At 39.5% G+C, this 11,678-nt stretch overlaps 1 long non-coding RNA gene across 1 annotated transcript; it reads right to left on the bottom strand.

Annotated features, from left to right (window-relative positions):
- Window positions 1–8,245: 8,245 nt before the first annotated feature.
- On the bottom strand, window positions 8,246–11,002 carry LOC109958454 (uncharacterized). Its single transcript, XR_002274674.1, has 3 exons — window positions 10,786–11,002; window positions 8,880–8,975; window positions 8,246–8,386 (listed from the first exon to the last, which is right to left on the bottom strand). It is a non-coding gene; the product is annotated as an uncharacterized LOC109958454 (long non-coding RNA).
- Between the last annotated feature and the right edge of the window lie 676 nt (window positions 11,003–11,678).

The following is an 11,678-nucleotide window of genomic DNA, read 5'->3' on the forward strand; positions in this document are numbered from 1 at the left end:
TGTGTACTGTTAGCACAGTGTGTGGTATCACCTCTTCTGACTTCTTGGATCGTAACCTTTGAAACTTTTCATTCTTGTTTGACAGTTCTTGGTTTAATACAACTGAAAATGAGCAATATGTATTTTCCCCGCAAATAAGTGATACTAAGAAAAGAATGTGGGTCGGGTATAAACTGATACTTGATTGATTGAAAGCTACGTCTTATATAGAGTTGGATATGCACGTTCTGGTTTCAATGACATATCACAGTACCTTCAAGTGCTTGTACTGTGTATATGTGTATTAATTAGCCTGTCTAAAAGCCCAACCTCACTCACCTGGTTCAATGCATATTTTACCCAGTTGATTAAAAAAAATCACAAACATATCAAAAAAACAATATATTGAACATAAATACTTGAATCATGGAACACCAATAACTTAATGTGAAGTCAGTAATTATTTTTTTGTTCTCCCTATCTGACAGGTACACTTGGGGGCTTTTAGAGAATATCAGAAATGTATCGCATTAAGTTACAAATACAAAATCTTTGGGGGAAAAAAATGCAAAAATCATCTTAAATGTGTGCTTGAAGGTCAGATATTTGTATGAATGTGTGCGCAAGAAACTGTGTACAGGGCACATGGCCTGCTGTTCCACTCGTATTGTTATATTGTGGGTTTTTTTTTTTTTTGGTTGTCATTGTTTTGTCAAAAACTATTCTGATAGACATTATCTTCTAACGTTGCACTGAGTGTCTTCTACCCCTCACTCAGCTAATCGTAGATAAAGGAGTCTAAGTGCAGAGGGGAGATGGTGACAATTCATGTGTACATGTTTACTCAAGGACTTAATGGATTTTTTCATTCTATCTGTAAAAAGATTATCTACCTTATAGTGGCTTTTATTGTGGAATAATCCAATACATGGATTATCATCAAGTATTGCACCATTTTGTTCCAATTATTTAAAAAAAAAATAGAGAAAAAAAAACAAAAATAAAAAAATACAAAAAAAAATTTAAAAAACAAAAGGGGAAAAAAACAGAGCTGTGGCCATAGATAGCTGTAGAAGAACTAGTAATCCCTATGTTAACTTTGTGGAGAAATGGAAAGGGATAAAGTGTGGGAGATGAGTTTGTTAACTCATTTCAGAGGTGCCTATCTTTTCTGTTCTTTTGCAAAAGCCACCTGTCGTTTACAAGCATTTCATTTGTCTGAAATTCAAGGAATTTATTACAAGAATGTTGTACAAAAAAAGGACAAATTTCATCTTCCATCAAATATGGACATGGAAATCTTGCAAAATGAAGATTTATGCTACTTACAGAACTCTGGGATTAATCAGTGTTGTGTCATATTTCAATTTTTTTTATTTGTATTTCAGTGTCGACAGACTATCTCTATATGTACCAAGTCGTGATGTTATGTTTTCCACAAGCAACGCAGTTTGCTCACTATCTTGCACACTCATAAAAGATGTGGATTTTGTCTCAGGAAGGCCAGGGTTCCAGATACCAACTCCATCATTTCTAGGTTTACCGTTTGCATGAGGAAACAAGCAACTGAAAACAACTGAACTCAAAGAAAGCACTGAAGGTTATGGGTTTAACACAATATAAAGTACCTTTTTTTTCATTTCTTTTCTTTAAAACGAGGGGGACAATGTTTGTAGCAAGTAACATATTTACCAAATAAGACTGAGGGAAAAACTTTGAAAAGAGTGGAGTGCTTTACATGTGAAATCTAAGTAGAAATTGCTTTACATTTAAACGATGATAAATGGTTTGTCAAAAAGACAGTGACAGAAGATGCATTTGAATGTTATTTTGTTCTTAAAGTTTTCATCGTGTAGTTCAGGAGCATTGTGCAAGAAGTTTTTTTTTTTTTTTATAAATCATCTCTTGTGTCTATTAGCCTGTATGTTCCTGTAACAGGTATTCAATAGCTGAAAGATTTCTAAACATGTAACAGATGGTTTTCAGAAGCATGTTGAAGTGGAGGAATAAAGCTGTTCTTTAAAAGGATCATGATCTATGCACAAGCGGGAGGGTAGAGTCCAAACCCCACAGCTGCACTGGGGGTCGTTTGTCGACTCAGACTCTGGGGTTCAGGGTTTGATCTAGGGTTGTTCTTGTTTTGTCAAATTTCCTTCACTCTGCTTTCCTCCACTCCTCCCCCTCACCCTGTGTTCTTGTAATCATTGACATCTAAACTTTACATTGCGTGACCATGCTGTGTATTCTTTAACCAATGAGCGCTTATCCTTCTACTAAAGCACTGTGGGTTGTACTGAAAAAAAAAGAAAACAAAAGCCCATGACTTTTAAGGCTGTATGTTTTTTTTAAGAGGAGGAGGGTGGGCAGGGGAATGGATGGGGGTACTTTGCCTATGCCTTTCTCGTTATTTTGAAAAAAAATTAAGGAAAACATGTCTGTAACTGAAATAAAAGTTGTGGCTTTTAATGTTGTTCTTTGTTTCTCCTCATAGAATGTGATTGTTAAGGACATGCACCAGGAAAAAAAATGTTTCCATGAGTTATGGAGCTTCTTTTGGACTATATTAATAAATGACAAATTTTCTTGGCTGTCACGGGGTGTCTTGTTTTTTGTTTAAATGAATTGCTACTTTGTTCATATATGACTGAGAATAATTCTAATTAATTTTATTGTAATGCACAGAGTATGGAGGCCTAAAAGGAACAGAGATAAATTAATAATAAATAAATACATAATCAAAATTGGCATTGAATCTAAATCAAGTGCCACATTTATTTATTTATGGTAATTTAAAATGGTTGTTTTTAGGGGTTTTTCCATTATAGAACTTACTGAAGGCAGCACAGTGTCGCACTGGTTATCACTGTTTCCTCACAGCAAGAAGGTTCCAGGTACAAGCCCAGGTCGACCCAGGGCCTTGCTGTGTGGATTTTGCATGTTCTCCCTGTGCCTGCATGGGTTCTTTCTGGGTACTCCAGCTTCTTCCCACAATCCAAAGACATGATTAGGCTGATTGGCGTTTCTAAATTGTGTGGGTGTGTGTGGTTGTATGTCTACATGTCAGTGATGTGACAGACTGGCAACCTGTCCAGGCTGTACTCTGCCTCTTGCCCAATGTCAACTGGGATTTGCTCCAGCGACCCTATTCAGGAATAAACGATACAGATAATGAATGGAACCTACTGAAATGGGTCGTGCAAAGTTCTGTGTTTATTTCCAGTATTCTCAGCCTGTGTTAGAGGTACGTTCTCAGCACCCCTCAGGAGGTAGTACTAAAATCAAGTACCAGGAATGCAAGGGGGTAGGGGGTGCATGAGCGAAAAGCAGTTGCCTGTGATTAGTTAAATGTCTGCATCTTCACACCTTTAGCATTACAAGTACCACACAGTTGACTGTGTGTGTGAGAGGAGCAGCCCCTCCCTCCTCTAAACAAAGACTGATCAAGAGAAAATACAGTGGAAAGAAAAAACAGGACAGTCCGCTTCAACCATGAAGGCTATGCTTGGTGATGGTTAAGGGAAGTACGGGTTAGACTGCTCCTTAGGCGGGATTCCACACAGTGGTGAACATGGCCTTGTCCCAACTTTTTTGAGATGTGTTGATGCCATGAAACTTAAAATCACCTTATTTTTCCCTTAAAATTATGCATTTTCTCAGTTTGAACATTTGATGTGTCATCTATGTTGTATTCTGAATAAAATATTGAAATTTGAAACTTCCACATCATTGCATTCTGTTTTTATTCACATTTTGTACAGTGTCCCAACTTTTCTGGAATCGGATTTGTAGTTATCCTTGGCCATAATGCACCCTGCAAGAAACTCATGAGAATGACTAAGCATTTAAACTAGACTTCCTGTCTCCACTAAACATTTCTAATACAACAAATATCTAACCAATTTCTATCTGACTAAAAATACCTAACAGGTTCCAATAGTGAAAACACAGTGTTCATTACGTGCATTCTAGCATGCACTGTGTATGTTTTTCTCTTCTCGCTTTTCCTGGTTCATCTTTCTGTGTGGAGTTCTTTGGCCCTCCCTTCTCTGCCATCTCTATCTACAGGGTCTCCCTATGGGTGTGGTTCATTCCAGGACCTCCTCCTTCCATAGCTACTGTGCTCCTGAGAGGCCCATTCAAACTTAATTGGATGCTGTTCCCTCCAATCTCTGCTTAGCACATGCCACCTAAGTCTATAAAAGTGCCTGACAGGACAGGGCTTTGTTTGGTGAGTTGTGTAGGTGGGTGACACACATGGTAAGACTGGGCTACTCTATACAGTACATGGTGTTAGTGTTAGGTAGAGGCCACCCCTTGTGGTTTGTTGCAGGACCTAGGGAGGAGTGTAAGATTTTGTTTGTTCACTCTCCCACCTGTTATCTTTTTCATGTTAGGGTTGCCTTAGTTATCTGTATTTGGTTTTGTGGCGTTCTTTGTTTTGTTTGACGTTGCCTGCACATTCTTCTTTTTGATCTGGGTTCATGTGTTCTCCTTCACTTCCCTAGAATGAGACTGTAATACTTTGAATTTTAAGTTGTTAAAGCTAATGCCAACTGTGTGAGGATGCTTCTGTGCTTTTGCATTAAGCCTGTGCTGTCAGGCAACGCTGAATTTGGCATCTGATTCACAGCCTCTGAGTCGGCAGTTAAGGGAAACTTTAGTTGGAATACAAAGTCATGTTTTCTTTTTTCATTGAACTGTTAAAGCATTCTAGAAAAACCACTGACACTTTGTGAAGCCTAAATTGTTTGTGAAACTCTTATAACTGTAAAAAAAGGGACAATTTAACTGTTTATTCCCCAATTTAACCCGTCAGACCAGATGTAGATCCAAAATGGTACCAAATCTGGACTAAGTTTAAAGTGTCTTTAAAATTGTGAAACCTTTCTCATCTAAACCCCCTCAGACCAGGGACCAGATGCGTAAAGGATCTGTACACACAAAAACCATGCATAAGCCTTTTCCCACGCATAACTCTTGTGTGTAACCACAGAATGTTCGCATTTCGCCCATACTGCGTAGGTAGGTGCGATATAGTTAAGCGGAAATGAAAAATGAGGTGAGACTACCGATTTTAAATGGCTTATATATTTTTAAAGCTGTTTACATATACTTCTGTTCATAAAGTGAATTTGAGTTTATGCTGGCCTAATAAATTTTTGGGGCCATAATGTAATCTTCCCGTTTTTCCTTTTATACTTTCTGTAAAGTGCGGATATCAGTCAATTCATTTTCATCACTGCTAACAATAACCCTTTACATGTGATTAAATTACAACAGAAAGCTGTAGTTGTGTGTAATTATCGTACATAAGGATGGGCGTCCTGGCGTCACTGGAGGATTTTGACAATTCCTCCAAGATGAGTGTGTTTTTAAAGGTTGTTCTGGTTCCTATGTGAAAGCAGTGTGGCTCCTCTGCTGTAGATCAGTGGTCCCCAACCCCCGGGCCGCGGACCGGTACCGGTCCGTGGATCAATTGGTACCGGGCCGCACAAGAAATCATTAATTATTTCCGTTTTATTTATTATCTGAGTCTGAACGATCTTTTATTTTGAAAAATGACCGCATTCTCTCGGTTACATCTCGGTCACTTGAGCGCCAAAACTGGCTTACTTGTGGACATATTCAGCCTGCTCAATGAACTCAATCTGTCACTTCAGGGGAAAATGACAACTGTCTTCAAGTTGGCAGATAAAGTAGCTGCATTTAAAGCCAAACTGGATTTGTGCGTACGGCGCGTCAACAGAGGTATTTTGGACATGTTTCAAACATTAGCGGGGATTTTGGGTGAGACTGAGCCTGAGCCTTCATTCTCCCAGCTGGTGCACGATCACCTGTCTTTGCTTATAAAAGAGTTCGAGCGCTACTTCCCAACCACAAAGGACCCACGAACTGCCAAGGAATGGATCCGCAACCCATTTGTCAACAAACCAGGTGAATCCAGCAGGTCTGTGCAAGAAGAAGATCAACTGCTGGAGATCGCAAATGACGGCGGCCTTAAAAGTATGTTCGAGACAACAACTCTGTCGGTGTTCTGGATTAAAGTCATGACAGAATACCCTGAGATCGCCACCACAGCACTGAAAACCCTGTTGCCATTTCCGACATCCTATCTGTGTGAAGCGGGTTTTTCGGCAGTGACAGCAACCAAAACAAAACAACGGAGTAGACTGAACATAAGCAACACACTTCGGGTGTCATTGTCTCCTGTTACCCCCAGATGGGACCGTCTCGTTGCAGAGAAACAAGCTCAGGGCTCCCATTGTTTTAGCGTTATGGGGAGTTGAAAATTTCAACACAGTGGATTCATGTTTATTATTATATTGAGGGAGAGGGGAGGAGGAGAACTTGTGAGTCTTAGCGGGCACACAAACATGCAGGAGCCTCATCTGACGGTTCAAACTGGCAACTTTATTTCAGCTGTTGAAAAATAACATTCATGGAGTGTTTAATATTTAAAAAAATAAAAATGATGTGTAGGTATATTTAGATAATAGAGAAAGAAATGTGGAATTGCTGGTTCTTGTCATTTATTTATTTTTTCACGTGAATTTGTTTTATAATTTACGTATGGGGCAGAGGAGATGTTACACTCATGTTATGTTGTTGGCGCAATGTTACGAGGAAGCTGCTAATAAAGTTGCATACAAGTACACAGTGGATTCACGTTTATTATATTTACAATATAAACAATCTACGTACACACCAGAACCCCCCCCTCCGGGCCGCGGTAAAGTTGTCAAGCGTTAACCGGTCCGCAGTGATAAAAAGGTTAGGGACCACTGCTGTAGATGATGCAGGAGGTGCCGCTCCTCCTCCTGTTGCCCTAATGTTCTCCTTTTGCGCACAGATGCCTCTCGCTTACAATCCGTCCGCTTTAAGTACCTCAGCCATGGCCCCTTGCTCTGAACTGACAGTAGTGATAGCCCACCAAATCATGCAAATGATCGATTAAAGGCGTGTTCATACCAATTTGTGGCTAAAAGTGCGAGTGGAAAGAAGCTCCTGAATGTGCGCCCAATTCCAAGACAATTCAGATCCGATCGACACAACGCTCACTTCTGTCTTAGTGCGCGCACACAGTTGTCATGAATCCACACAGAATGTTATGCAACTGGCTTCGAGGACTAGATTATCAAGTAGAGTATGATTCTTTCGTGTTTGGCTGTAAAAACCTATTTATGAAAATGCTATAAAGGGACATTTCACAGTTTTCTCCCCTTCTAGGCTACAGCAGACCAGGTCTAGGGACTTCGTTATATTAAACGTTATCATTGCTGCAAATTGCCTCAGTAGGAATAGCTAACAGATTTCTACCAAAGGTGGCGTGTTTTTTTTTAAGTAGGCTAATGCTGTAATATAAGGGAGTTGCATAGCTACAAGTTCACCTCAAAACAGCAGCAATGTCCAAGCTATGTCATTGAGGAAATTAATGTTTTAAATGCCTTTTTAAATACTGTTATTGAGATATGATTAGTAAGCTTAAGTTTTGTCTGGTAAAATTGTTCTTGGACACAGCCAGCAGGAGAAGTTCCAGCAGAAACCTTGATAGAACTGTTTCTAATGTTGTGCTGATGTCATACGTATGTAGGAGTGAGTGTACTGGAAAGCAAAAAATCTGGCAACTTCAAGTTCCATACAACTTTAATGCAAAAATAAAAGACCAATGCATTTCCACAAAGCCTTTGTCAGGGTCTGTAGACAGTGGTGTTGGTCTTTCATCTTTGCCTTAAAGTTGTTTGGAACTTCAACTGTTGCCAGACTTTTTGCTTTCTGGTTTGTTTTCCTGCTTTGTGATTATACAACTTTTGACACTTTGCCATTTAACATATTGTCTCATCTCAGTGCATCCCAGTGCCTGCTAGCCAAGACTTCAAGATCCACGTCAACCAGTGTAGCAGGTCCAGCACCAAGAGGATGCAGTCACTGAATTTAATGCGAGTCCTGGGGCCTGTACCTTGATGGAGGTTTAGTGGCTTATCCAGTTAAGTTTGGGCTCAGCTCTGGTTTTCTGGTACCATGAAGCTGGCTCACTTTAAGGTGACTGGCAAAGCTGAGGGATAATTTTACAGGATCCTAATGAGTTTTACATTGTGATTAGACTGATCGTTGTGCTGTTTCTGGTTTAAAGCAAAGTTTCTAATAAAACTGAGGGCGTCTCTGTACCCCCTTCAAGATCAATGCTGATTTGAGTTGACTAAGATTATTTGATACATCACAATACTTTTGCACACTTTCATTAGTGCAGCTTGGAACAACATGAAGAGACTAATAACTGGGGTTTTATTAGAAAAACAGTCCATACACAATATTTTCCATGATTGTACATTAACATATAAGCCTTGAGGTCGAACATCTCCCCACTGTCCTCCTCCAGCCTCAGAACCTTTTATCAGGAATCGGGTACCTGCAAGAATCCACCACAAATACTACAACATTATACACTCTCAGCCACTTTATTAGGTACACCTGTGTGCATTAATATCTGTGTTTATGGAGCTCAAAATGGTTTTCTGGTGAAACTGTCAGTGTATAAATTCAATTATGTTTGAGGTCATTGGTGAAGGTGGTGCTGTACTGGACTACATTAGATTCAGACGTGTCTATACATTTGTCCTCCCAGCTATATACACGAGCCAAAATATTAGAGGCACCTGAATATAATGTAGTCCACCTCTGACCTAAAAAATAAACAATTGAATTTATACATTTGCTAAAGTTTCACCAAAAAGACATTTTGAGCTTCATAAACAATGTTAAAGTGGAAGTGTTGCATTGAATCGCATACAATTGTACAGGTGTGCCTAATAAAGCGGCTGTGAATGTACACAACACAAACTCATTCATGAACCAGTTAGTTTAGTGAATACACAGCATAAAAATGTACAGTGGATACTTACAACCTTGAAGACATCTGCAAGCCTCTACAACTGTTGGATGGCCAGGTTAAATCCCTGTGAAGTCTGTTATTCTGTGGCTGGGGGTTTTTCATCCTGCTAAAAGAAACAGAATTATGTGTAGACCACAAGGGATTGTCTGAAAAACAAATGCCAAAATATCCCAAAGCAAGGATAAGGGCCAATGCCTTTTTATAACTGAGTACTTGGCGTAGAACGGCTCCAACACGAGCATCACTTACATAAACAGCTACTTTAAAAAGGTCAAAGTCAGGGGTACCAACAGTGTTTGACTGTCAAGGCAAGTGGGCAAACAAAAGGAACCTTTGGGCTAAGCAGGGTAGTCACATGCACAGCCACAATAGCAACATTTGAACAAAAACTCCTACTACCCTACCATATCAAGAAAACACCTTAACGCATGCTGACAGGAACAGCAATGTTGACAGTAGCCTCCATTTTGGATCCAGTGGGGCAAATGACTTTTCCCATGTAGTAAGTAGAAACTTATTTAAGACCTTAGAAACAAATACATTACATAGCTGTAGTTTTTCATAAGAGAGTGGCCTCAGGCAATCAAGCAGCTGCACACAACATATTGGTTATGAGGAACTGAGAACAACACAATCAGGATAAGATGAAAAGGCTCACCAACAACAGGTATAGAATGCAACAGTGTGGGTGCATTCTTCTGATTAGGTTTACCTATGATTTGGCATGTTTAACAATAAGCCACATCTGATTTCACACCAGGCCAGTAAAAATGTTGCAACACTCGATCTAAGCTCTTTGAGTCCCACATGTGCAGCAAGACCTTGATCATGAGCCAAGAGCAAGATAAAAGACAATAAGCACTCAGAACAATGACCTGGTACACACCGCTCCAGTCATCTTCACATATCCTCTCAGGCAGAGTCCACTTTCTCATCAACACCTCATTGCTTACAAAACAACATCTTCAATTGCATCCTAAGAAACAGCATCCTCATTGGTTCTCTGTTCAAACTCCATGAGAAGGAAATGTATTGCCAAAAAAAAAAAAATCCAGCAGAGCATCTTTTGCTGGAAAAAGTATCAAAAGGTGCAACTTCTGAATCAGCATTTTTGCACAGGACCTTTCCTGACATGGCACACAGGAAATGTGACTGGATACTGCTGCTAAAGCTCATCTGGGCCTTACAATAGAGACTACTTCAGGTGTAGCAAAATACTCCACCACCAGCCAAATAGTTTCAAAGAATAAAAGGAAACACCTACACAAATACATTCTTCAGGTGTAGCAAAATACTCCACCACCAGCCAAATAGTTTCAAAGAATAAAAGGAAACACCTAAACAAATACATTTAGATGGAGCAGTAGTTACCAACATCACCTATAAAGCAGCTACCAAGCTCAGGGACATCCAGCCAACACATAAAATCAAGTTGCACGCTACCACTTGACAAACCAAAAGTTGCTTAACATACACAAGTTAGGATTGTGGACATGTTACAAGAATTGTAGCCAGTAAACAGAGCACAAACCTTAACTCACCTAACTTAACACAATCTCCTCATAATGAGCACTGCAAATTAGCTTCTGAGTGCATCAGTATTAACTGTACAAAAGCAACCCTCCACAGTACCTGCCTAATTTTCACTAAAACCCAAACATCTTCTGAGACATGCCAGTCTTTGGGCAGCTTTAAAAGCAGAGCTCCAGTAAACCTCAGCCATGTGGCCAAGATATCAGAATGCCAGCAACACGTTTCCTCCCAGGGCTACCTCAAAAATATGAAAGGCAAAAAAAAAAAAAAACTAAACGAGTCAGTTAATGGAAGGACAAGTTACTCCATCCAGCTGGTACACTCCCTAAATAACCAGGGAGGTCACTACAAACAAATTGTGTACTCAGAAACTCACTACTCACCAAATTGCTGCAATAGGAGCCACAAACCATAGCCAAAAGCTTAAACAGCACACCGCCAAACCACAAACATGGGACCAAACTGAAAGAATCTAGAAGAAAAACAACAAAACTCCTCTTGCTTTAACCTATCCTGAAGAAGCCCCAAGTATGTTACAAAGCAAACAAAGAACTAAATATGACAACCATGCTGCAGGGGCTGGCTAGAAAACAAATGAGAAAGTGGGTGGGGCTCAATTGAGCTTTTAGAGGCAGGCCAACAGGTGTCAGGAATCAGGTAATGATGGGAGGAAACATCCAAGGTGCTGTACCTCTAAGACTGCAAGACAAATGTAAAAATGTATTTATAAATAAAAGTAAAAATAAATGTTGAAATAAATACATGTGTAAATAAATGAACATTGTCTGACTGTTGTCACAATTTTCAAAAATTCTGGAAAAACTCTTTAATAACAGATTAGATACATTTATTGACAAACATAAAATCCTCTCTGATTGCCAATACGGTTTTAGGTCGAACCAATCGACATCTTTGGCCATTACAGACCTGATGGAGGACATTACAAGTGCTATGGATGAGAAGAAATACATGGTGGGAATATTTATTGACCTAAAAAAAGCATTTGACACAATCAATCATGAATTATTAATGGACAAGTTAGAAAAATATGGGATCAGAGGAATGGTTCTGAAATGGATTAGAAGTTATTTGACACAGAGGCGTCAATTTGTGAAGTTGGGTGAATACCAATCGAGTGAGCTGGACATTGTATGTGGAGTGCCTCAGGGTTCTGTCTTGGGACCTAAATTATTTATACTATATATTAATGATATATGCAAGGTTTCTGATTTAGTGAAAGTGGTTTTGTTTGCTGATGACACTACCATATGGGCAT

Source organism: Monopterus albus, unplaced genomic scaffold (genome assembly GCF_001952655.1).
Source record: "Monopterus albus unplaced genomic scaffold, M_albus_1.0 scaffold32.1, whole genome shotgun sequence".
Classification (NCBI taxonomy): Eukaryota; Metazoa; Chordata; class Actinopteri; order Synbranchiformes; family Synbranchidae; genus Monopterus; species Monopterus albus.